At 35.7% G+C, this 25,292-nt stretch overlaps 1 long non-coding RNA gene across 7 annotated transcripts; it reads left to right on the top strand.

Annotated features, from left to right (window-relative positions):
- The first annotated feature begins 17,454 nt into the window (after positions 1–17,454).
- On the top strand, positions 17,455–20,027 carry LOC113303582. Of its 7 annotated transcripts, none has more exons than XR_003337611.1 (6): positions 17,456–17,713; positions 17,862–17,931; positions 18,037–18,175; positions 18,550–18,968; positions 19,174–19,257; positions 19,393–20,027. It is a non-coding gene; the product is annotated as an uncharacterized LOC113303582 (long non-coding RNA). The 7 variants fall into 7 exon arrangements; XR_003337612.1 differs by having other exon boundaries at positions 19,185–19,257; XR_003337615.1 differs by having other exon boundaries at positions 17,455–17,713; positions 17,802–17,931; positions 19,174–20,027.
- The last annotated feature ends 5,265 nt before the right edge of the window (positions 20,028–25,292 follow it).

Raw genomic sequence — 25,292 nt, forward strand, 5'->3', positions numbered from 1 at the left:
ATGTTTATCTTTTGAAACATTGAGGACAATGTTTAGTTTAGGTTTGGGGGTGAAAAGTAGATACTTTGATAACATGCTACAATTGAAAACAGAACTCTTTCTTTTTGAAAAAAAAAAATCAAAAAATCAAAATTAAAAATTAAAAAATTCGAAAAAAAAACATAAAAATGGAGCTCATTTACCTTGAAATTTTGACTCTTGTGCATGTATGTAAACATAAGTATTCTTAGTCTAGATATTTAGGCACCCTGATTCTAGCACAATTCACATAGTGATAAGAAACTTGCACGCGCACGATCTACCAATAAATGTATAGCCTCATCCTTGAGGTGTTCTATAGGAAGTCACGATTGCCAATCACTTTAGAATACTGAACGAAACTTGACTAGCTTGTTCTTTGGTTGGTTGGGATAGAAGGTGGAGGTTACATTAAGAAAGACAACCATCGAATTTAACTGGGTGCATCAAAAAGGGCTACCTCTTGCAAAGTGTCATGTAATTTTTTGTTTCTTTTTGCTTATGTATCAAAAGAGTTACCATGTTGTAAATACTTTTTTCAAAAAAAAAAAAAAAATCAAGTATTTATCAATTTCATCCTCTCTTGTTACAAAAATAAAAGAGAGTAGTCAATGTAAATAAGAGTCATGTAAAGAGTCATCTTTTGTGTTTTTGTGTTATAAGCAAGGAAGGGTGTATGCCATTGATGTACAACGCGAGTAATTGTGAAATACCTCCAACTCATTCACAATTCTCGTAAAGTCCGGAAAGCTAGCTAGATTTCGACCTCGGTTCTTAGCCTGAGAAACTATCTCTTGGTGATTAGTAGTCATAACATACGATCTTTCTTTACACATGTGTAGATACACTTTACACTCTTATCACATGTCTTTATTTGTTATCAGTGCTAGGATTGTGCCTTTGATAGCTAGATTGACATCTCCATTTTGCTGTGAGCTTCTACTGTCTTGCACAGGTTACATTTCATGGAATCTGAGCTTATATTTTGTCCTAGAACTTTGTAGGTACGTTCTAAGAAAACCTTCACGAGACTTCAACTCGTCCACTAGGGACACTTAGTGGTTTAAAAGGCTTATTGCATTCGCTAAATGCAATCGAGAGACCAGCGACAGTGGTATAAGTAGGATTTCCTTAGTTTTGTTTTACTTGAGGACAAGTAAAATTCAGGTTTGGGGGTGTTTGATGAGTGCCAAATATTGTATATATTTGCACCTTTTTATTGGCATTTAACTCATCATTTGTGCACTAACGGTCCATTTTATCCCATATTCTGTGTTTTCGTTGTTTTCAAGAATAAATACTTTTCTCAATTAATTTTGCATTTTTAGGTACTAAATAAAGCCTGGTTAACTCACGGAGCGAAAAGAGCAAAGACACGGGAAAAAGCCGAAGGAAACTCTAGCGGAAAAGAAGTGAAGAATGCGGTATGGAAGACTCAAGGATGAAAATGGGCTTAACAAGGAATAAACTGTTCTTAAAGAAGAAGTGGGCTCAAGATTACCTAAGCCCAAATCCATTTCCTAAACCCAAACTCATATCCTAAACCCAAAATCCAAACCCAAACCCGCTTCTCTCCTTAGCCGTCAGATTGGATCCATTCCATCATCTAACAGTCGCTTCATCAGAGTACATCGAGCTTTGATGTTCCTGTCTAACACTATAGCACCTAACTCCATCTTGAACCGTCAGTTTTGATGTATTCCATATCCAACGGTCGCTCCACATCCACTTCCATCGCGCCGTTGGATCATTCTCTCATCTTTTCATCCAACATCTTCCCTTCGCTGACATCAAAATTTGATGAGCCCGCTCAACACCATAACCTAGAATACCTATACCCCAAAACAAACAGCCCCTAACCCATTCTTCTCTCGAGCTCTTCTTCCCCTTCTTCACAAAAACTGCAGAGCCTGCAAATCCCTCTCCCCGACACCACCAGCGTCTGCTCCACCATCTCCCATCCCTCGATTTCCACCACCACAACCACCCGACAAAAACCCATCTCCCTAGTTTCCCTCTCTCTCATTCCTAGCATCATTCCTGGATGCAATGAATTAGGCAGTGAGAAGCTAGGGTTAACTAGGAGCGCAGAGAAGACCAAGAAGGCATGGGTTCGTAGCAGAAGAGGAAAGGAAGGACGAGCAAGAGAGCATAGGAGACAAATTCAGAGAATCAGTGAGTGAATTCTCGACTTTCAAAATTCGGGTTCTTTCAAAATTAGGGTTTAGAAATTAGGGATTTCATGTAAAACTATAAATAGAAGATGGTATTGTGTGTGTGTGTGGGTATGCCCGGGCTAGCCGGAGCACCAAGCTCTTAGTGTTCTGTAATTTTACTATTTCATCTGTTTCATCCAGTAGTATAATTTGATCATGTTTTAGTTCACTAAGCTAAGGTTGAGATGAAACCATAGCTTTGTACTATGTTATTTATGCTGTTTGTGTGATTCTTGAATGCTTAAAATGTTGTATGATAGATTTAATCTCAGTGCATCAATACTTTGCTCTCACAATGTATGTCAAGCATCCATTGTAGTTAGGATAACATTGTGTTGATTGAACTGCAACTCATGTTTGATAGATTATTTTTAATCCTTTGACTAGTTGTGCTTGATTAGACAATTAGTGCTCCGTATTAGTACTTTAGTTGTGATTGAACTATCCATTGGTGAAACACCTTAGGTAAGTGATGGACTTGACACTTCTTACTTATCTGTTACAAGGACAAGAGTATCATACTCAGTTGAATGCGTAGTATAGGGCTAGAGGTGGATTCAAAGCCTAGCAGTCCCTCCCATATCCCAAATTCCTTAGTGATTGTCACTGTAGGTTAGAAATTAGTTAGGAAAATATTAGAAAAACAACATCAGTTCCCTCCTTGTCCCTGAGGACTTACCCTGCTTATTTACTAGCTATAACAGCCCTGTATACTTGCAGGAAAATTAGAACATAGTTTTAGGTATAATTCCTTAGCTACATACCAAATCTTAAATGCATTGCCACGGGGCGGAGAGAAGACCCGCGCACACCAAGTTAAAAAAAATGCCCGGTGCGTAGCACGGGCATAAATCTAGTCCTTGTGAAAATGTGAATGGGAGATTAAATGAGAGATCACCGGCCCATTATCAAGGGAAATTATTAATCTTCCTTCTATATCATGACATATATTTACGAAACTCGTGCAATGGGCTGATAAATCTTCAACTATTGTGCCACCTTATTCTTCGTGTATGCATAAGAGAAAATTAGGTGCAGGCACAAAAAAAATATTCTCATTGTCAAGCCCACAATTAACTTTAGATACCGTGACACCATAATTATTTCCGTGATATCCATAATTATATGAAATTATTAAAAATGTCTGCATGACGGATTATGCATCCGCATGACGGGTTATGCATCAAGGGTATAATTGGCAACGCAGCTTGAATATAACATATCTAAAAATCCGCGCCTTGGAATTTTACAAATTTTATATCGTTGGAAATCCTTTTAAGAGAGCTACGCAACGAGTACAAACAGGAATATAAAAATTTTGTTTTTCACGAAAAAATCGGAGGTGATCATCATTTTAGGAAAAATTTTCGAAAACTTGATACATAAATATTATGCATCCACCAAAAAAGATGCATAACATATTCTGCAGACGCATAACCAATTATGCAACCACTATCTCCACTGCATAACAAATGATGCATTTGGATAACAAAGTTATGCATCTATAACAAGTTATGTAACCATTGTTTTGGTTGATTTTAGTGCGTCCATAAAAAACTTGATGCATAATGCAGTATGCATTCCATATTTACGGATGCATATCAGGTTATGCATCTATTTTTTCGATGCATAAAAGATTGTGCAACAATTTTCTCGATGTATAATGCATTATGCAGTCATATTTTTGGATGCATAACATGTTATGCATCCATTTTCACGACTGCATAACATGTTATGTAGATATTATTGTAGGTGCATGACAAGTTATGCAGCCTTATTTTTTGTTGGTTTCAATATTAAGAAAAAAGTAGTTGCATAACGTGTTATGCTACCGTTTTCTGGACTGCATAACAAGTTATGCAAAAAAAAACAACTGCATAACGTGTTATGCATCACTATTCACACCTCCATTTTCGAAATACTGCACACAATACATCCAACCAGCACCAGTTGCACATTGCATCACCACCAATGAAAAATAACAAATTATTCGACCATTATGACGAACACCAACACCAATACATCCATAGCTTCCCAACCAATAACCAAAGGAAATGCAGTAATCGTGCTACATTATCATTGAATAAAATTAATATCCATCACAAATACCATCAGTAAAATCATGGGATCCCACACCAACACTTAAGCCTTCAATTTTGAGCTGGCTCCGCCCCTACTATAAAGGACTCCGCTCCCATTGCCATTAATCTGGTTCTTCTTAACCTATATATCCATAAGCATACCATTTCAGTGAAACTGTATAACAACAAAGGGTATAGGTCAGATAATTGATGACATTCAAACCATTTTTAGAATCCAGCCTATTAAATTAACATGTCCTATGTGCATAGAAAATGAAGCACCAGTACTCAAACTAAGTTGTTAACTCATCTCAACAACCTATTAGCAACAAATTAAGTTCATAATCATCAGGAGGTGTGTGATGTTCATAGATCATGGACCCTACTACACTTAGTCATGCCATATTGAAGCAATCTATTAGTGGCATTTTTTCCCATGAAATCAAACCAGCAGTGGATAGCAAGGTCCAGGATTAAAGAAGACAACTGAATGTACACATCTTAACACTATATTCCAAACAAATTTACACAACCTGCTAATTAATATGACTTGATTTTTTCTCATAAAAGGCCACTATGTTATTATGAGTTCCCAAACCGGCAAACACTCAAACTACGATACATGAATTATAAGAAAAAATCACCACATAAACAAATTACTTGGTCAGCAAAGTTCTATAGCATTTCTATGTTGATTTTGTTAACTCATACCTTTGATTTGGTTTCTCTGGCTTAATCAATAGCAGACACAGCAACTCCCCATTTTCCTTACATCGAGCAAGTCTTTTTCAAACACAAATACGACTCCAACCCAACTCATAATTGATCAAAAACTCTCACTTGCTTCTTTAATTTCCTGTGAATCGATGTAAGCAACCCTGATAACCACAAAAATCTTCATGGGACAAAATTATTCCCTTTTATTCTTCACTGATTTCAAAACCTAACTCTGAATTACCATAACATCGTCGTTTCTTCCCAACTGTACACATCATAGAACCCTTTGCATCCATCCTAGACTACCAACATCAGTTCTCGATCTGCAATACTCAAATTAAAACTAAACCCATGTCATACAACCATATGAACTCTCAAAATTTCTTCTTAATCTTCTATGATGTCACTCAATAATCCATGACAGCGAGATCAATTTCCCAGATCTCCCTTAGCCTCGGACACCAGCGCCTCCATTTCTTCACATCTCTCGTTTCTTTACCTCCATTTCCGATCAAACAAAAACTTTATTCTTTGATTAAAAGAGAGAAGATAAAGGAGAAGTCACGGGAAAATAGAAAAAAAAAAGCAGAATTTTTAGAAAATATGGGTTTGGGAGTAATTTTTTCTCCAAAAATGAGGGCGCGCCTGAAGTTTTCTGTCTGTGGGTTTCTCAATGGAAAAATCTGGGAGAATGGGTCTCACTGTAGTTTTCACTACGCATAATAACCAAATGCCTTTTATAGTAGTCAAAGAGCACGACTACCACCACATTTTCTTTCTTTTTTTGAAGCAACACTACCACCACATCCATCCATCCAACAAGATGATAATTGAAACTAAATGAATAACTCTAGATGTACTTCGGATTTCCACCGAAGCGATCACCGAGTGAGAGTAAAACATGGACCCACTTTCCCACGCTACCATCCCGATGCTAAGCACGCTAATGGGGGACCGTCCGATCATGCTCGGGAGATATTGCGGTGAGAAATCACGGTGCGTGTAGCACCACTGAAACTAAATACTCAATTGTCCTTCATTTTGGTCCCACTTTTTGATGATGTGGACAATTTTGTGCACGTACAAACAGATTCTATTGGTTAGATTTAACTAACCGTTAACTATATATAAAATAAGCATTTTCTTTTTTATTTTTATTAATTTTAATTCATTAATGAAAACAAATATCTACATGAAATCTAATCTGGCCTAAGATCTTTGAGTTTTAATGGAAATGGTATATTATATATATAAAATACGGCAAAAAATTCAAGCTTGCTTTCCTTTCTCCAACAAAATCGATGTGATGATCAAAATAGGTTAAAAATTAGAGCATATCATCAGTTAGTATTCAACTTATACCAAGTGATTTTGGTGTAATGAAATCCATCGGAGCTAATCAAATATGCGGCAAAGAATGATAGATTTACTAATTAAAAAAGGTTTCAAATATACAAAATTAATCATCCGTATTTATAATAAATTTTGATTGTTTGTTGTTTTTAAAAATCTATCAACTACTTGATTTTTTTGATTTTCTTTAAAATTTTATCTACAAAGTCACCTGATACATATGATACTTGTAATAATGGTTACAATACAAATCGACATGATTGTAATGAATCAACAAAGTGTATGTATAAAAATGGTAGAACAGATGTTGGAAATGAACTAGTTAGTAACATAACTATTAGATTGCTCTAACCTAATACTAATTTCTGTGTTTAGACCTCCTAGATTTTAGGGTAATTAGATATTAGGTATGTTTCTGTTTCTGTTTCTGAATTTATAATTAATAAAAGAATGTTACATGGCCTACGATTCATGGATGTGCGGTCCAACTAGATTCCTAGGGTTGTATATAAAGGAAACTATGTAGAGAACTTTCTTGTTTAGTCCAGTAAACCCGACCCGGATTAATGGCTAGTCCAGCGAGAAAACATATTTACTCGCTAGTCCAAAAAAGTTTTGAAAAGAGTAAAATTACTCTACTAACCCTAACATATAATATTATGTATGTAGTAACATATGTACTATGTAGTATACTGGTAGTAATATGTAGTATACTGGTAGTAATATGTAGTAACTAGTATACTAGTAACAACTAGTAGTAACTAGTATACTAGTAGCAACTAGAATATTAGTAGCAACTAGTAGTAACTAGTATACTAGTAGCAATATGTAGTATACTAGTAGTAATATGTTATATATTGATACTACATATGATACTACATATTAATATGTAGTATCAATATGTTATGTTCAATACTATTGTGTTATGTATTGATACTACATATTGATATGTAATATGTTATATATTGATACTACATATCAATATGTAATATGTTATATATTGATATGTAGTATGTTTGATATGTAGTATGTTATATATTGATAATACATATTGATATGTAGTATGTTATATATTGATACGTCGTATCTTATGTATTGTTACTACATATCAAAAAATTGTTATGTATTGATACTACATGTTACTACTAGTACTAGTTACTAGTAGTATACTATATACTAGTAGTAACTAGTACTAGTATACTAGTAGTAGTAACTAATATACTAATATAGTAAAGTAGTTACCTAATTTATTAGTAACAAATTAGTAAGATATTTGTTATGTATTGATACTACATGTTATTACTTGTACTAGTTACAAGTAGTATACTAGTACTAGTATACTAGTAGTAGTAACTAGTATACTAGTATAGTAAAGTAGTTACCTAATTTACTAGTAACAAATTAGTAAGATATTTTCGTTACTACTAGTATAGTACATATTAATATGTAGTATCTTCGTATTGATATTACTAGTATGTAGTAACATACTACTAGTAACATTTAAATGTGTTGATACTAATTAGACCTGGAAGGGTGTTTTAGGCATTTAGAAAATACACTTTATAATTTCCACGAAGTTTTTGGACTAGAGAGTAAACAATCTAGTCCAAAAAAAATTTTGGTCTAGGGAGTAAATGTTTTTCATAGGTGGACTAGCCATTAACTGGGTCATGAAAAATTGGACTAAACAGTAATTCCTACAATTATGTAATGCTTCTACTCTAATATCCTAATAAGATTGTTCTTCTCATTCCTCTTATCTTTCTCGGTTTCACCTATAATTCTCCTAAAACACGTTATCATGCACGAGCTATACCGCTAAGCTGACGATAATCGCTGGAATCAAATAAGCTAAGTTTGATTTTACTTTTTCCCATATGTATTTTTTTTTCTTTTCCCTAGAATCAAATTGCGAGGAATTGATTTGATTTTTGAATCTGTTCTATACCATATTGATTGATTAGAAAAAAAAAATATATACTTTATACCATGATCTATTTTTTTCCTCCATGATCTTCTATTTTGTTCAAATCAGTAACGCGACTATATATTATTTTATTATATGAATATATGATGATTATTATACACAAAACATATTCAAAACAATTATTATATAATAATATTCATATTTGTATGTAGTGTTTTTGGGCGTGAATGTTTGATTCGAAATTACTCTGTTGTACTTGATCTGAATATTGTTTGTGCGTCAGTTGTGGAGTTCTCTAATCCGAATTTTTGTTCGTCCGTTTGGAATTCAAAGAGGAAAGAAAGCCATTCGGTCTAGCCAACCGGTCCGGCCCAGCTAACCAGTCTGACCCGGTCCGGTTCAGTTCTTTCCTGTTCCGACCTTGGTTTGTTTTTTTCGGCCGTGCGCGATCAAAGTCGTTATGATTTTGTGTATATGAAGTTGGAACCAAAGTATGAGGTATGTAATTGTAACGTGGGTTTTTACATTGAATACTTGCTTGGCTTATTTATTTGTTTTTAGAACATGCCTAGTTTTGTTTATTTTATTTTTAAGATAAGTCCACGGCATATAAACGGTCAATGTAAATTATGATTGTTGATGGCGATCACTAAGAACTTTGATCTTAATGATATTTTGTTCTCTTGAATATGATATTGGCTATAGTTGAATGGTGACTTTTATTCAATTGGTTGTACCAAATCTGAGATAAAGAAATTTCTCAAATTAAGCTAAATGTAACAAAATTAAAAATGGAAAAGAACCCCAAAGTAATGAGAGTTAGACGTACCGACTCATATAAAGCATGCGAAAAGGGACATATGTATCATGAGACAAAGATGTACTTTTGTCTTCGGTAGTAATAACACCAATTTACAAGTATCAACCAAGTATGGGATCAGCTAAAATGTAATTGTTGCTCCCATCATAAGAGTTGGAAATGCACCTGGTCATAGGTGTTGGTATATACAATGTAATGTGTGTATCATAGTAGCAACCAATTTTCACATAAACTTTAATGGCAACAAGAACTTTGCCGGGCCAATTGATTATCTTATTGAGTTGAACTAGATCCAATGTCTGCAGTTATGGAATGAAAACACGAGACATAAATTCTCTAAAGCACTTGAGATATATTGGGTGACACGTAATATATATTCACTCTAAAGTACTTGAGATGAATCCCACTTTTATTACGTAATAAGGCCACACCACTTATTAAAATTCTCAAGACCCAAGTGTCTAACTCATAGTTGTTTTTTCTTCCAAACTATTTCCTTATAGTGTGACTACGAAGATTGGATCATCGAGCGAAACACTACTCAAAATTTGTTTTCAAGATAGAACAAAGACGTCACAAAATCTCTACATGTACCAAGAGATAATCACACCTTGTTAAATTCCACAGAAACCCATGCAAGTGGATATCATGTGGAAACTCATAGTGATTAGAATGTAATTGAATGCATCTTTTATAGTTTTTAATGTATTAGAGAAACTAGTGAGTCAATCTAGTGAAATGTAAATCACTATAGTATTTGGATTATTGAATCCATATTGACTCCGAAGATGAAATGTTGGAATTGACTCATACAGGATTTGGGAATAACCATAAATCCACTTTGGTTGTGACATGATGATCATTTTGAAAGGACTCACACGACCATCAATTTATTTGAGTGAACAAAAACGGGAGAAAGATTGACAGAATGCGAAATGACGGCAATATCGCTCAATAAGTGTTTTCTAAAGTACCCCCACCCCCACCCACCCACCCACCCCATTTTCGGCCATATTCAAAAAGTCTTCAGTAAAACATGTTCGAGACCATCCTAAGATGCAAATAGTAAACAATCCATATTACAAAGAAAACAAGGTGAAATTTATAAAAATATTCATGCAGAATGTGGACCATTAAAGTGACTTATGGCTCTGGTTAATGTTTTGATATTTTAGACTAGTTATAGTTCCCAAGAAATTTTGCGTTTGGAAAACTACTAGCACCTATTATACATGTAAGGGCTCACCACCCCTTGTAAATGCTAGCTAGTGCATATCAAAAGGACTTGATGGTTATTGCGTAATTAATAGGATCAAGAGCATCCTATACCTTATGGTCTCGCAAAGGCTATTATCAAAAGGTTACAAATGGTGCCTAAGGCATGGTTATGCATACAAACCTACGTTTAACTGCTTAGGGAATATGCAATATTACCCGCATCTTCACTTATTCGTTTTAGACCTACAATTGGTCAACCATTATTCGCGTACCATTTGGTAACTGGATATAAGCATGACATTTTGTGTTCTTACGCATTTTTGGTTGCACTATATATGTTCCCTTACGAATCCACATCGTACTATGATGGGTCATCAAAATGATTAAGTGACTATGTTGGAAAAGAATTTCCAACAACTATCCGCATTTTAAAACCTTTGGCAGGAGATTTCTTACCGCTAGATTTGTGGGTTGTCATTTTAATGAGACAGTCTTTCCGTTAGGGGGAGATAAGAAAAAATATTTTCTAAGGAAACGAGAGGAATTGTCGTGGTGTGTTCCCACTGTGTTTCACATTAATTCTTGTACTCCAAAAATGTAAATGTGAAGTGACAAAAAATAATCGATTTCAGAAAATGCACTGATATCGGCAACATGACAAGATCACACATACCAGCTGCAAATAATCCTGCAAAGTTAGAAATCCTCAGTATGGGGTACACCATAGACTAAGGTGTTGCAACTACACTTGGTGGAAGTGTAGTTAAGGTCGTGTCTCCACAAAGGAAGATGGAGAGACCACCAGGTTCGATCAATACTCACCTAGAAAGGAAGTAGATGAGTAAGGCACAGCCTAATTTGTATCATTAATGAAATCATCTCATTTTATTGACTCTGACTATGTCCATGAATCAATACTGGAGGACGCTCCGAAATTTTAAATGATTCTAGAGAACAATGAAATCCGAACATATTATGAGAATGCACATGAGTCAATCGAAGGATCATGCGTGCACAATAATGATATAATCCATAAATAGTAGCTCCAGAAGTAGAGCACAAAGAGATCGAACCATGCTTTATTTTGATTAATTTCAAACAAAATAGCATATTTGGCCCACATAATCCAGGTAGAACTTAGTTCTTTGGCAGATATACGGGTATTTGGTGTGGTAGTACTAACCAACCAAGTGTAAAGCCTATGGGACATACATGATTATTTTTCATAGAGCACAGTGGGAAAAATGAAGTCTCAAAGTATCAAGACTCGCCTTGTGGCGCAATGTTTCTCACAAAGCCCTGGAATTGTTCTCTTGTAATGAACGTTATAACGTTCCGCTACTTAGTTAGCTTGGTAATTTCAAAAGGACTTGAATGCAGCATATGTATGTGGTTATTACGTATCTCTGAAAGAATCAAGAGATAACAGATATTTACAAAAGTACTTGATAGACTTTTGTTTCCCAAATCAAATGACTGTAAACCACATAGTGCGTTTACAGTTAGATAGAACGCTCTCTTATAGATTGAAGCAATCAGGCGGATGTGGTATACCCGTCTAAGTGGCAATTGATTTGGAGGGGATAGACAAGTAAGGTATTTTCCCTTGCGTATTCACAAGCAAGTTCCTGATTTGGAATTCTAGCTACCTATGTTGATGTTACAGACATGATGGGTGCTCTTGACGTAACAAGAGATCCTACAAGCTACTCTATATCCAAATTTGAGATGAGAAATCTGGGGACAGCTCGACCGAAAGTTGAGCTTGTGTTATATTATTCCACCAGTTTGCATATGTCTAAAGTTTCATGCAATTTAACAAGGACATGCATCCTGCTAGCACTCTCATGGTTAGTCGAGGTTCAGATGTAACTAAATGAGCAATTCGTCTAAAGGAAAGATGACGAATATGTGTCAGGAGATGAATTTCCCTTATCTAAGTACAATAGATGCATTATTGTACTTAGCATAATATACTCGACCAAATGTTACATCCTCAGTGAACTTGTTAGCTAGATATAGCTCAGCGCCAACACAACGTCATTGGATTGGTATAATGGACGTAATCATATACTTAAAAGTGATCGCTGTCGTATGCGTCAAAAATAATTTCACTTTCTCACTCAACTAAATTTAAATGAAGTATGTGGTAAGAAAGAGTTTGTTCCCACAGAGAGGCTTTTGTTGTTATAAAAATTCAGTTTCTTAGTAACCAAGGGGGGATTTTTGCTTTGGCAAAGCAATATAAATAATTGAAAGCAATAAAATATGATAGTAATCAATAAGAGGAAGATATTGGTCACGGGATAGTATCATTCACAAACATGTATTTTCATCAATGACTAGAATTGGTATTTTAATCTCTCGTTTACTAAAATTCATAGGATACCTTGATCGCAAGTATATCCCGCTAATTCCCTGATTTCATCACAACCACATTAAAAGATGTATATGTGAATTCTTCCAAGAAAGCAACCTAAAGTGTAAAAGCACAATTAAGTTTAACTCCCTAAAAGCATTAAGTTATATGGAATAAGACTAATCAAGGCAATCAAACGTGTAAAAGTACTAATTCGATTTAACCAAGGTTATGATTCATTTGTGACTAATAGGATATATCATTACAAGCACTACCCACAATTATGCTACTTAGAATCAGGGATAAACAACTTTTTCGTATTGAAAACCCTAATATAGCTTTAGAAATAAATGCAAATCGGATTGATTCCGTAGTCAACCAAACAAACAATCAAATCCTAAGACAATATAAACCATGAATCATAAACAATAAATTATTGAGACAAAACTAATGCATTGAATCAAATATCATGTTGAGAAATCAGCTTTATCCCATAACCAATAATAGTATTTAGCTACTCATATTAATGGAGTTCATCATAATCATTTTCATAAAATAAAGGAATGAAAAATATACGAAAGCAAACCCTAGTAAAATCACCGCTCTCCTCCAAAATTCCAAGTAGTAATGTACGCGCTCCTCAAAGAAGTAGAAACTTTCACTTTTTGTAGCTTTCATCTTTCCAAAACTAGGTCTTCAAAGCCCAAAGTCCAATACAAAGATGTCCACCAAGCCCATATGTGAGGAATACCCATTTAAAATATACCCCAAAAGTGATTGTCGGGAAACTGGTAAATGGCCGGAACTTGGCCGGAGAATTGACCGGAAAGAGCTCAGGTCACCGGCAAAGTCAAACCGGTCACCATTCAACTGGGTCAACTCGGTCAAGGTCAGACCGAGTCAGCATCTTCCTCAGCTGGATGGGCTGAGTGGTCAAGGCCAGAGCCATTGCAATCTTGCACATGCCATAAATTGTGTTGCACCAACATGGCTGTACCTCTCCTACAAATCAATCATGTGGCCTCAGCATTCCATACTCCTACAGTCCTACTGCAGAATCAACTCCATTGGCAAACCACCAACTCCTTGGCTATAACCACCACCATCTTCTCATCCATGTACTGCAACATCACCAGTTACTCAGCTGTAGCTCCAGAACTGCTCATCTTCTCAATTTCATTCCTGCAACCATCAGTTCCTTAAACCACCAAAATCAGTTGCGTCGACTGCAATAACTTCAGTCGAGCTGCAAAACCTATGAATCAATTTCATTCCTGTTGTACCAGCACCAACTCAGCTATGCACTGCAACACCACTGCCAATCAGCTCCAACTCAGTTTCTGCTTCAAACATTAACCACCATTTCTTCCAGTTCCATCTTAAACAGTCATCACCACAACTGCAACAGCTGCTTCACATCCAATTTCACCAGCTGAACAATGAACCTGAGTTCCCAGCTTACAGCTCCAATGTTGTAATGCAACATTCCTGCAAAGCTGATTTCTTATGACTCTGCCAAACCTCAATTCATCCACGGACCACAACTGCGACTCCACAAACTCTTGGCAGCCATCCTCAACAGCACATACCACCTGAATTGGTTTGTTTCTCTGCATCAGCACCAATGCCTCTTGCTTCAGTTCAGCTGCACAGACCACCAGTAGCTCATACATGTCCTAACATTCATCTCGCATCCAACAGTTCCATACAACAGCAAGTTCGTGTCATCTCAATTACCATCCTGAGCTGCTTCTTGCGCACCTAGCATTCATTCCAGCAATCTCAGTTCAAGAAATCCATCTAACGCATTCAGCCAAACCCATGATAGCAATTTGAGTTCCTGCAAATCTTCTTGACTCCTAAAACTGCAACCTATCAATCTCAAAGCAACAGCATCATCTTTACTGTCTTCTCAGCTCAAATGAGCTTCATAATCAAACATATCCACAAGCACACAACCAGAGATACCACCTACAATTCCATTGCCACTACCACTGCAAAACAGACCCATTTCTTCACTGACTGTTGCAAACTCCATTTACAGCTTCACCAACTCCTCCACTGCACCACCAGATTCATATCAAAACCTGTAAACCTAGGCATACATCTAAGTTCCATCTCCATTTCTTCTGAGCTTCAAGACTACAGCAGCAGCTCAACCTTGCAAACTTTCATGGATTCTCAATCCTTCCAGCCACCACCATTTCCTTCTCTTCTCAGAAACACCATGACAGCAACAAATCTAGAATAACCCCACTGCCTTGCCGACCATCAACATCAGTTTCTTCCTTGATTTTCTTCTCTGCATCTCATTGATTCACAACAACCAACAACACAGTAACTCATATCTTCTCATAACTCAAGATTCAATCCCTAACCATCAAATTCATCTCAATTTCTTCCTTCCCTGCTCTTGGAAGTAAATTCATCAAAACCCCATCTCTGCTATCCTTTTAAAAACCCTAAACTACCATTAATCTTCACCAATTCTTCCATTCGTCACCAACAATAGCAGATCCGATTTTTCACAGCAGCAGCAGAATTTCTCCTTGATTTCTTGTTCAAATCCCTTGTAACTGCCACCAGAACTTCCATTTCATTCTTGAATTAATCCAGCAACGGAGATGTTGCTCCTGTTTCCTCACTAAATTCGTCGAGCTCTCTCGATTTATCTCTGAGTAATGGTGCCGCCTCTTCTTGTTTCAGGCGAGTAAGAGCAAGCAATGATGAGAGAAATTATTGCTCTCTGATTTTTAGGTCTTGTGTAGGAAAGTGATACAGCCACCCAAACGACCTGGATAAGGGCCAACCAAGTATGTCTCAAAACACCCACTGGCCGCCAAGAATGTTCATCCTCTGCTTCTCTAGACTAAGCTGCAATGGTTGTGCTTGGATCGGCTTCACTCCCGATAACAATTTCTCATGAAATGATGTTTTTGGCCTTTTAGACGATGCTTCTTATTCTTTTGCTCCCAAGGATTCCATTGCACCTAATAACTCAAAACTAAACATAGGAGATGCAATTCACAAGAATAATAGCAAAGAAAGCATAAATACTAGATATGGAATTAGGTGTTTTACAACACCTATCAAAAAGTAACCGTTGACATGAGTTTGTTTTATCCCTGCAAAGACATAAAAAGGAATGCTAATGAAAGAGTAATCCAAAATTTGTTAATTATGAAGGAACAATAATCTCTTCTCCAACGAAAGTAATCAGGAGGAGATATGGTTTTCTAGGTCATACCGATATTCAGTTTCGAAAAGTACATGACTAAAGGAACTGTCTGGAACAACTCTGAAAGTAGTCAGGGGGAGATGCCGACATCAGGGGGAGGATCCAAGGATATTGTGGATATATTTTACTTCGAAATTGAAGCTGTGTTGTACTCTTTTTCCCTTCGATCGAGAATAATTTTTCCCAAGGGGTTTTGTTACTCGATAAGGTTTTTAGCGAGACAACACTAAAATCATCAAGTATGTTGAACGTTGAAGACATAAAGATCGCCGTTGATATTACTGAAAATATCTGACTCAAAGAAATGAAACGCGATAGTCTGTTAAGCAATGTAACTTCCAGAATCAACAACATGGTCTTATAAACATTCAAATCACCAAAGTAAAGTGTGATAAACTCCTTTTGACTGCATTAGACTAATGAAAATTGTCTGACATCAGGAGGAGCATCTAATGGTTTGTTGAACCATTTTCCTTCACCGAGATTGCTTTTTTCCCACAGGGTTTTGTTACTCGGTAAGGTTTTTAATGAAACAACAACAAACACAGGGAATGCAATTTCCCATCTAAGACTATTGTCTTTCCCACGAGGATTTTTACCTTAAGAGTTGTGAATCAACTGGTAAATTTCAACGGAGCAAGGTGATCACCTTGAACGGATCACCTTTACTTGCATCTGTCACGTTGTACACTTTTCTCTTCATCAAGGTTTTATCCCACTGGGTTTTCCTTGTCTAGGTTTTAATGAGGCAACATATTCGAGTCCAATTATGTTGTAAGTTTGCTTAATATTGTACTCTTTTTCTTTAGTTCAGGTTTTGTCCCTTTAGGTTTTCCCTGTCGAAGTTTTAACGAGGCAATTAACTTAGACTCATCGGTCTTTTAAGATCGTATTTGCATGTGATGAACTACATGTAAAGTACGAGACAACATATGAAGTATTATATGTGAAGAGTTGTACCATGGTTTTGTCCCACTGGATTTTTCCTTATCAAAGTTTTAATGAGGCAGTGGACTTCGACACAAGTCATCAAGGAGAACGACATTTGAAGAATTATATGTGAAGCACTATGTATAAAGTTTTGTTTTGTTATTGAACCGCACGAGGGGGAGTGTTACAGGGCCTACGGCCCATGGATATGCGGTCCAACTATATTCCTAGGGTTGTATATAAAGAAAACTATGTAACGCTTCTACTCTAATCTCCTAATAAGATTGTTCTTCTCCTTCCTCTTATCTTTCTCTGTTTCACCTATAATTCTCCTAAAACAAAGAAATGATTTTATTATATCGATAACTGTTGGTTTTAAAGAATGAATCTGATTGTTTTGTTATGTGCACACTCTTTAAAGGAGTGTGCACAAAATTGGACTCGTATTCAATAATAGAGCTCTCTTATTGATTCTAACCCCACACAAGTAACAAGATAAAAAGTCTTTACACTTTGCTTACACCACCCAACAAGCCTACTGCACCCACTTTTATCATTCGTCGACCAAGTATTCCCACTTTTGTATTAGCAACCAACTGACGAAAACATGTTTGAGAACTATCTAACCCACGTCCATTCCGCATCCACAAATTACTCAAAATATTTATGAAACTTTTTCTTCAAATAATTTCATGTCAATCTCTCCACTCAATATCAATTCTCACTAAATCTTTCACCAACAAGATCTTGTCAACAACTGTTTGTTTCTGATTAAAGGAGTTCCTATATGTAAAAGTTTCAACATCTTCAAAGTGTTGGGGCTCGATTTTGATTAGGTTGGTAGGTTCCTTGATAGCAATTTTAATTTTGTTGAAATTAATAGTTTCAATTATTATTATTAATCTGAATTTTTCTGTATTATAGAACACGATGTGATTTCGCTTTAAAAAGAATTCTGAGTGACTGTTGTTAATACTTCATCAGTTACAGGAGTTTTATACGAAATGGTTTCGGGAATAAATATTATGTTCATTCTATGGATTCTCTCGCCAATGTAAGTTGTTAGGGTTATGAAGTTGAGGAATAGGTAGAAGGAGTAATTTTTAATTGGCAATTTCTTATTTTGGCATTTTTCTAATTTTTTGTTTTGGATATACAGGGACAGATTGAGATGGCTTCTATCAGAACGTTATATTTTTAAAGAAGCAATTGTATGAGGAGGAAACATTCCATTGATGGTTTTAAAGATTTCTTAGACCAGGCTAACTGTCCACGAAGATATGGCGGCTATTATCGAGGTCCGTATTTAGCTATAGTTCGTACTTTAGGTTTCTGTCTTTAAGCCATCATCCACCCCAAGTAAGAAACATTTAAACTTCATATTCACAACTTGACATTTTAGTTAGTATGTCGGGTTTGATAATGATACCAATGTCTGACATTATCACACATTATAACACCACTACTCGAATCGTCATCTGGAGGAGGAAATACTGGAGAAACTTAGAATTATATGTTCGTTCATTAATTTAATTCCTCAATAAAACATTGGTTATTTAGTTGATAAAAGAGGTATAAAAAAATTTCGGTGTTGTACCGTGAATTTGTTGGCGCTACCTTTTGTGTGTTAAATAAGCATTCAACGCTTATTCTAATCTTGAGTATGTCCCAGGGTAAATACCACCTTTGGAGAAGGCGAATGCGATCCTGACTATCTCAACTTCCATCCAGTATTCAACCAGGGGAGACTTTTCTATCATTATGGATGAGAAGTTAACATACGTTGTAGGCTACAATTTATAGCAGGATGATGCAATGGACGAGATGACCATCACCAACATCCTATAATATTTTCTTTGTCTTATGCAGGCCCTATAGAAGTGCACTAGACTGCTACTTCAGAATTAACCTATTTCATTAGTGGCCTAAGGATCAGATTAACCGTTATATACCATCGATGATTATAAGTGATTTTTTTAGTTAATAAGATAAGTATTGGTGCTTATATCAGCTGAACAGTGGAGATAATTGAGGCGTTAGCATTAACAATCAATCAGTACCGGCAAGGAGGAACACTACTATTTTTGCCAGGTATTCCATAGCTATATACTGTATCTAATGTTAGAATATAATATTATTAACTGAAAAATAGAACTTCATCCCATCATTGTGGCAAAACTTTAATCAACATAGTATATCATGCTTCTTATTAAGGTCTACTATTTGGGAACACACTTTTTTATTTAATTTACTAAAAATGTAACCGGCATTATTGTCTTACTCTATTTTGTGTCAGTTTGCATTCAGATTATTGTATAATTGACGAAGGTTGATCACTTACACAAGCAAGCTACACAACTACACAGCTTGGAACATTTAGGTAAGATTATATTTCTACTTAAATGCTAATAACAGTGTCATTTTGGAGATAATCTATACAATGTTGCATCATTAAATTGTCAAATTCATTGATTAATCGGATATTGAGATGCAAATGTACCACTGATAATGACAGGGAGCTACTACATCTGTGTTATAAGAATCTTGCTTTTCTTTAGAGTTGTCGAATGGGCGCATGCAGGTTGGTAGTCTAGTTGATTTAGCTCTTAACCGTATGCTGGCTGATGCCAATTTTCCTGTTGTACACCAATGACATCCACAAATGCTTTCTAGCTACTATATGGTACTGTTCCAGGTGAAGAAGTTTTCACACTTAAAAATGGTACAAGTCCAGTGATTCCAAGAGTTACGATGTTAAAATACGCATTAAGTTTGTGTTAGAAATAATGGTCAAGTCGATGTTGAAGTTTTCACACTTAAAAATGTTATAAGGAACTTGATAGGTTTATCGCTCAAGTTAGTGTTAGAAATAATGGTCAAGTTGATGTTGCATCAGTGACGGAGTTTGCGAGATCAATCTTTTCTTAGAAGGGTTGCAAGGCTTTCAAAAGAGATTCAAAATCATAATGGATTTATGTATTTCACCGTGGGACACTTCGTCTCATTGAGCTTTGTTAAGATTTTAAAGTTTCATTTTTGGTTGTTCTTATTTCCTTCTTCTCTCTGGAGTCTTTGTAAGTCGCTGTGTCTTTGTAAACTCTTTTTACCCTTGATCTAAAATTAAATTGAAGCAAAATTTGTGTTATAATCTCTCATTTGGTTTGAATAAACTGCCCAACGGGTTTTGATGTCATTATTCTTCGCACCGACTCAGTGCTCAATTGAGTGAACTCAATCTGGCCGAACTGCCGATGTGAAGCACAGGTTGCTATCTAGTGTTATGTTAACAAAGAGTGATACCAGATCCATGTGAGCTAGCACTCCTTAATTTTGACCCATCAATATAGCTGACCGAAATTATTATTGCCCGTATGCCAAATTCTCGGACCAAAATCCAGCCTGCTAGCCATTTCTTTGCACCAAAACTATTTTTTTAACTGTGCCTATAAAAACATTAAAAGTGATAAAATTAGTGCAACAACAAGGACTGACGAAATATAAAATTATGACTAGATTCGACACAAAATTGTGTCTATCACTTATGAAAACTCTCGAAATATGATTTAGTGACTAAATGTTCAAAGGTCCTTAACAATATTGGTTCTATGAATTAATTTGTGGATCAATTGAAAATTTCCCATGCAAATGATTATATCATTTGGGAATGTTTCAAACATCATAAGAGGGAACGAGTCAAACTGAGACGGCCAAAGTCAAAGGCGATTTGAGGACGATTTTCAGGTTAGGGTTTCTTCGTTTCTTCGACGCATCTCCTCTGGCGAGATGCAATCTTCTTCTCCGGCATCAAATCCTCTAGTGGTTTCCTCCATACCCCTAGAGGTCTCTCGTTTGGAGGGATCTAAAGATGATACGACGTCTGGGAATAATCAAATCTCGCATCCTGTTATTCCCTCAGGGTTTGAAAACGTTCCTCCTACTGGTTCTATAGTTTCAAGAGATGCGTGGTCTTCTTTGTTTGATCAACAAAAGGAGCCGGCCATTTCTGCTAATATGGATTTTTATTCTTACCCTGTTATTGATGGTAAGAAAGCAATGGATATTCCCTATGAAGTTTTTGATGAAGATATTCGACTGTGTGAAGATAAAGTTATTGGAGCTTTTGTGGGACGTAGATTACCTTTTAATTGGGTCCGCAATGCTGTCAATCGAGCTTGGAAGCCTAAAGGTAACATTCAAATGACTATTCATGGTGAGAGTATGTTTATCTTTGATTTTCATTGTCCTGAAGATAGATCCCGTGCCTTAGAGATGGGTTTTATATTTATTTCTAATAGATTATTCATTATCAAACCTTGGTCTAGAACAGTTGAACAAGAAATTGCTGAATTGAAATTGAAAAGGCGAGGGTACCCAAATATACCACAAGCTAAAAATGTTCCTACCTATAAGTCCTTTCACCGAAAGTGATTGTCTATGGACTGAGTCGAGACAATACAACTAATCGGTTCACACTTCGTGTGATCGTCTATGATACGAGATCGAGACAATGCAACAACGAAGTATGTTTACTTGACACAAAGGTTCGGACTTAACCAAACACAATATGATTGTTTATCAAGTAAATAGGAATTAACGTTTGTGTAATTTAATTTAATTATAATAAAACAATTATAATGCGGAAATATAGAGTAAATGACCCAGCAAAATTTTGTTAATGAAGAAACCGCAAATGTAGAAAAACCCCGGGACCTTGTCCAGAATTGAATACTCTCAGGATTAAGCCGCTACAAAAAATTACACCTAATTTCGTGCAGTTGAGACCAAACAACTAAACCTATAGTTCACCTAGTTCCGTCTGTATTCCCACGCCTCCAACTTATAAATAAGTCATGTACTTGGAACAATTCCTTTGGTTCGTATTCCAAACAGTAAAGGAACAACAAATCTGTTTGGTATCAACTCTATTCAACCAAGTGATATGAGTGGGACAAAGGCTCTTCCGTTTATCTTAACATAAACTCCTTCGCCTGGTCCTTAGATCTATCTTATATTCAATTACCGAAGTAATCGTTTAAGATTAAGCCAACAACACTCTTAATCCAAAGAATTGTGTTGATGTCGATCTACTCAATTAATCAATCCAATCTACCACAAGGATAAACCGATTATTAATTGGATCCTCTTTTCCCAAACAAGTATTGTGCACACCAAAGATTATAAAACCCAAGTCAGATCTTCAATATCTTCTTTGTCTCCAAATCTTCTTAAATCTTCAATAAAAACTAGTATCACACAGGAGGTGTGGGGATTAGGTTTCCCGGTTGCTATAATTTTCCCTTATATATTCTTTCAAATCAGGGTTTGCAATCAATGTTAGCTTAGTAACAAAGCATTCAATATTCACCGTTAGATGAAAACCTGATTAGATTCAAGCTAATATCTTTCAACAGTTAGATATAAAACTTAGCTTGTTACACACAAATGAAATGCACGACTTTAGGTTTATGTAACCGTACCCAAACATGTACATTTGTTGGTTCAACAATAGTTAATCAAATGGTTAGCCACATGATCACTTTCATATCAACCATAATATTCTTCATCATAACTAGTTCAAATGAGGCAAATGAACTAGTTAGAGAGTTTTTCAATTGCTTAGACCTTATAGAAGTATACAAGATACAATCGAAGCAAAAATGATTTGATCCACTCGAATCGATTCATGAACTTTATAGCCACGGTTTTCAAACTTGCATTCCTTAGTTTATATAAGTATAAGTTCACGAATAATCATTTTTAGAAATAACCAACTTAAGTACGCGGACTTAAGTACCCAGAATAAGTTTGTAAACAATTCATAAACTCCAGCAAATTTTCTCGGGACGAGAACCTCCGACAGTTCGCGGACTGGGTTCGCGGACTCTGTTCCGGTTTTCCTGATCAGCAAAGTACGCATACTTTGGTTCAAGGAATAAGGACTTATACATATATGTGTTACCACACAATGCTTATATCCAACAATGGTTATATATTCTAACTCTCATTTCAATCATTGAAACATTCTTAGAGGACGTTATATAGTTGTTATTCACAAACCATTTTTCGTTAAAGCCATTTTTAAGTGATTGAAACTTAACATGACTTTCTTCACTAGGTAAAGATGAACTTGGCCAAAGTGAAAGTTTACCAACACACATTTCGAAAAATAGATAGGCGAGATAAACTCGGCTCGAAATAGCAAATGTGTATAATCAAAGTCTATATAGAAAAACGACTTTTGTCTCAAGATAGGAGATAGAGTAGATAGATTTTTGAGTGATAGATAAATTTAATTCCCCACATACCTTTTAGTCGATGAAGTTCCACCAGTTCCTTGATTAGTTCTTCATCTTGTATGATGATCGCCATGGAGTTCTTGAGCTCAACTACACTTTTTATCCTAGTCCGAGACTTAGTTATAGTAGACTATAAATCAAGACTTATAGTTTTGATCACTAACATTGACAAACATGCTTAATATAGCAACACATGCGAGTTCGACCGAGCAGTGCTCTAACAATATCCCCCTTTGTCAATTTTAGTGACAAAACTATTAATACATATGGAATACAAAAATAAATAAATAAACTTTTGTAGATCCTATTCTACATGCCCAATCTTCAACATTACTCGAAATCTTTGTCACTTCCAAGTACTCCAATGATTCCAAAGGTTGTAAGTTTAGCATCATCGTTGTTGAAAATCCTTAGCTATAACAATAAGAAAACAAGAATTCTCAATCATTGTTATACAGTGTCATAGTATTATTATACATCATCAAAGTTCAATTGTATCACAACTTCGGCAGTAATACTATGGTGATATGTATCACTCCCCTTAGTCAGTAATCCATCTCACAAGGAAACCACTCCCCCTTACATAATGATCTGAAAACCATATGTATTTGTAGTGTGAGCTACACATTAATTCTCCCCCTTTTTGTCAATAAAATTGGCAAAGGTATGAAAATGGGATTGAAAAGGCGAGGGTACCCAAATATACCTCAAGCTAAAACTTTTCCTACCTATAAGTCCTTTCTCCGAAAGTGATTATCTATGGACTGAGCCGAGACAATGAAAATAATCGGTTCACACTTCGTGTGATCGTATATGGATACGAGATCTAGACAATACAACAACGAAGTATGTTTACTTGATATAAAGGTTCGGACTTAACAAAACACAATAGGATTGCTTATCAAGTAAATAGGAATTAACTTTTGTGTGATTTACTTTAATTATAATAAAACAATTATAATGCGGAAAATAAAAGTAAATGACACAGCAAGATTTTGTTAACGAGGAAACCGCAAATGCATAAAAACCCTGGGACCTAGTCCAGATTGAATACTCTCAGGATTAAGCCGCTACACAAAATTACACCTAACTTCGTATAGTTGAGACCAAGTAACTAACTTTATAGTTTACCTAGTTCCGTATGTATTCCCACGCCTCCGGCTTGTGAATAAGTCACGTACTTGGAACAATCTCTTTGGTTCGTATTCCAAACAGTAAAGGAACAAGAAATCTGTTTGGTATCAACTCTATTCAACCAAGTGATATGAGTCAGACAAAGGATCTTCCGTGTATCTTAACATAAACTCATTCGTCGGGTCTAGATCTATCTTATGTTCAATCACCCAAAGGTAATCGGTTAAGATTAAACCAACAACACCTTTAATCTGAAGAATCGTGTTGATGCCGATCTACTCAATTAATCAATCCAATCTACCACAAGGATAAACCGATTATTAATTGGATCCTCTTTTCCCAAACAAGTATTGTGCACACCAAAGATTATAAAACCCAAGTCAGATCTTCAATATCTTCTTTGTCTTCAAATCTTCTTAAATATTCAATAAAAACCTGCACACAATCACTTGAATCTCTTGTGATCAATCACGCACAGAACGGAGTCTGTTAACAATGGATTATCACAAGATCGTCTTTAGAACTAACAACAGTCTAAAGATCCCTGTCGAAACTCTGAACTAGTTTGAGTGAATTTATGTCAGAAGAGAAGATTCTCAAGCATAAACAAACTAGGTGCAATCAAATTTCAACCACCGTTAGTCAATCAAATCAATGAAAACAAAAGATAAACCGAAATTATCTAGGTTACTCTCCTCTCCGAATAAGCGGCTACACCAGTAACAACAACAAAAGAGGAAGTCTGTTGTTACGAAGGATTAGTTTTCTAGAAAGGCAAACTTCAAGTATTTATAGACAAGGAAGTTTGGACACCAAAGAATTTCCAAAACCGAAAATATTTTCAAGATATTCATTAAAGCACAAATTCGGTTTCCATAATTCATGGAAATGCTCTGTCCAAAAATATTGATCGAAATCTCTCGGAAAATCTTATTAGTAAATGCACATTACTAATTCTTATATTTCCCTACAAAATGAAATTAAT

This window comes from Papaver somniferum, chromosome 8 (assembly GCF_003573695.1).
Source record: "Papaver somniferum cultivar HN1 chromosome 8, ASM357369v1, whole genome shotgun sequence".
NCBI classification, from domain to species: Eukaryota; Viridiplantae; Streptophyta; class Magnoliopsida; order Ranunculales; family Papaveraceae; genus Papaver; species Papaver somniferum.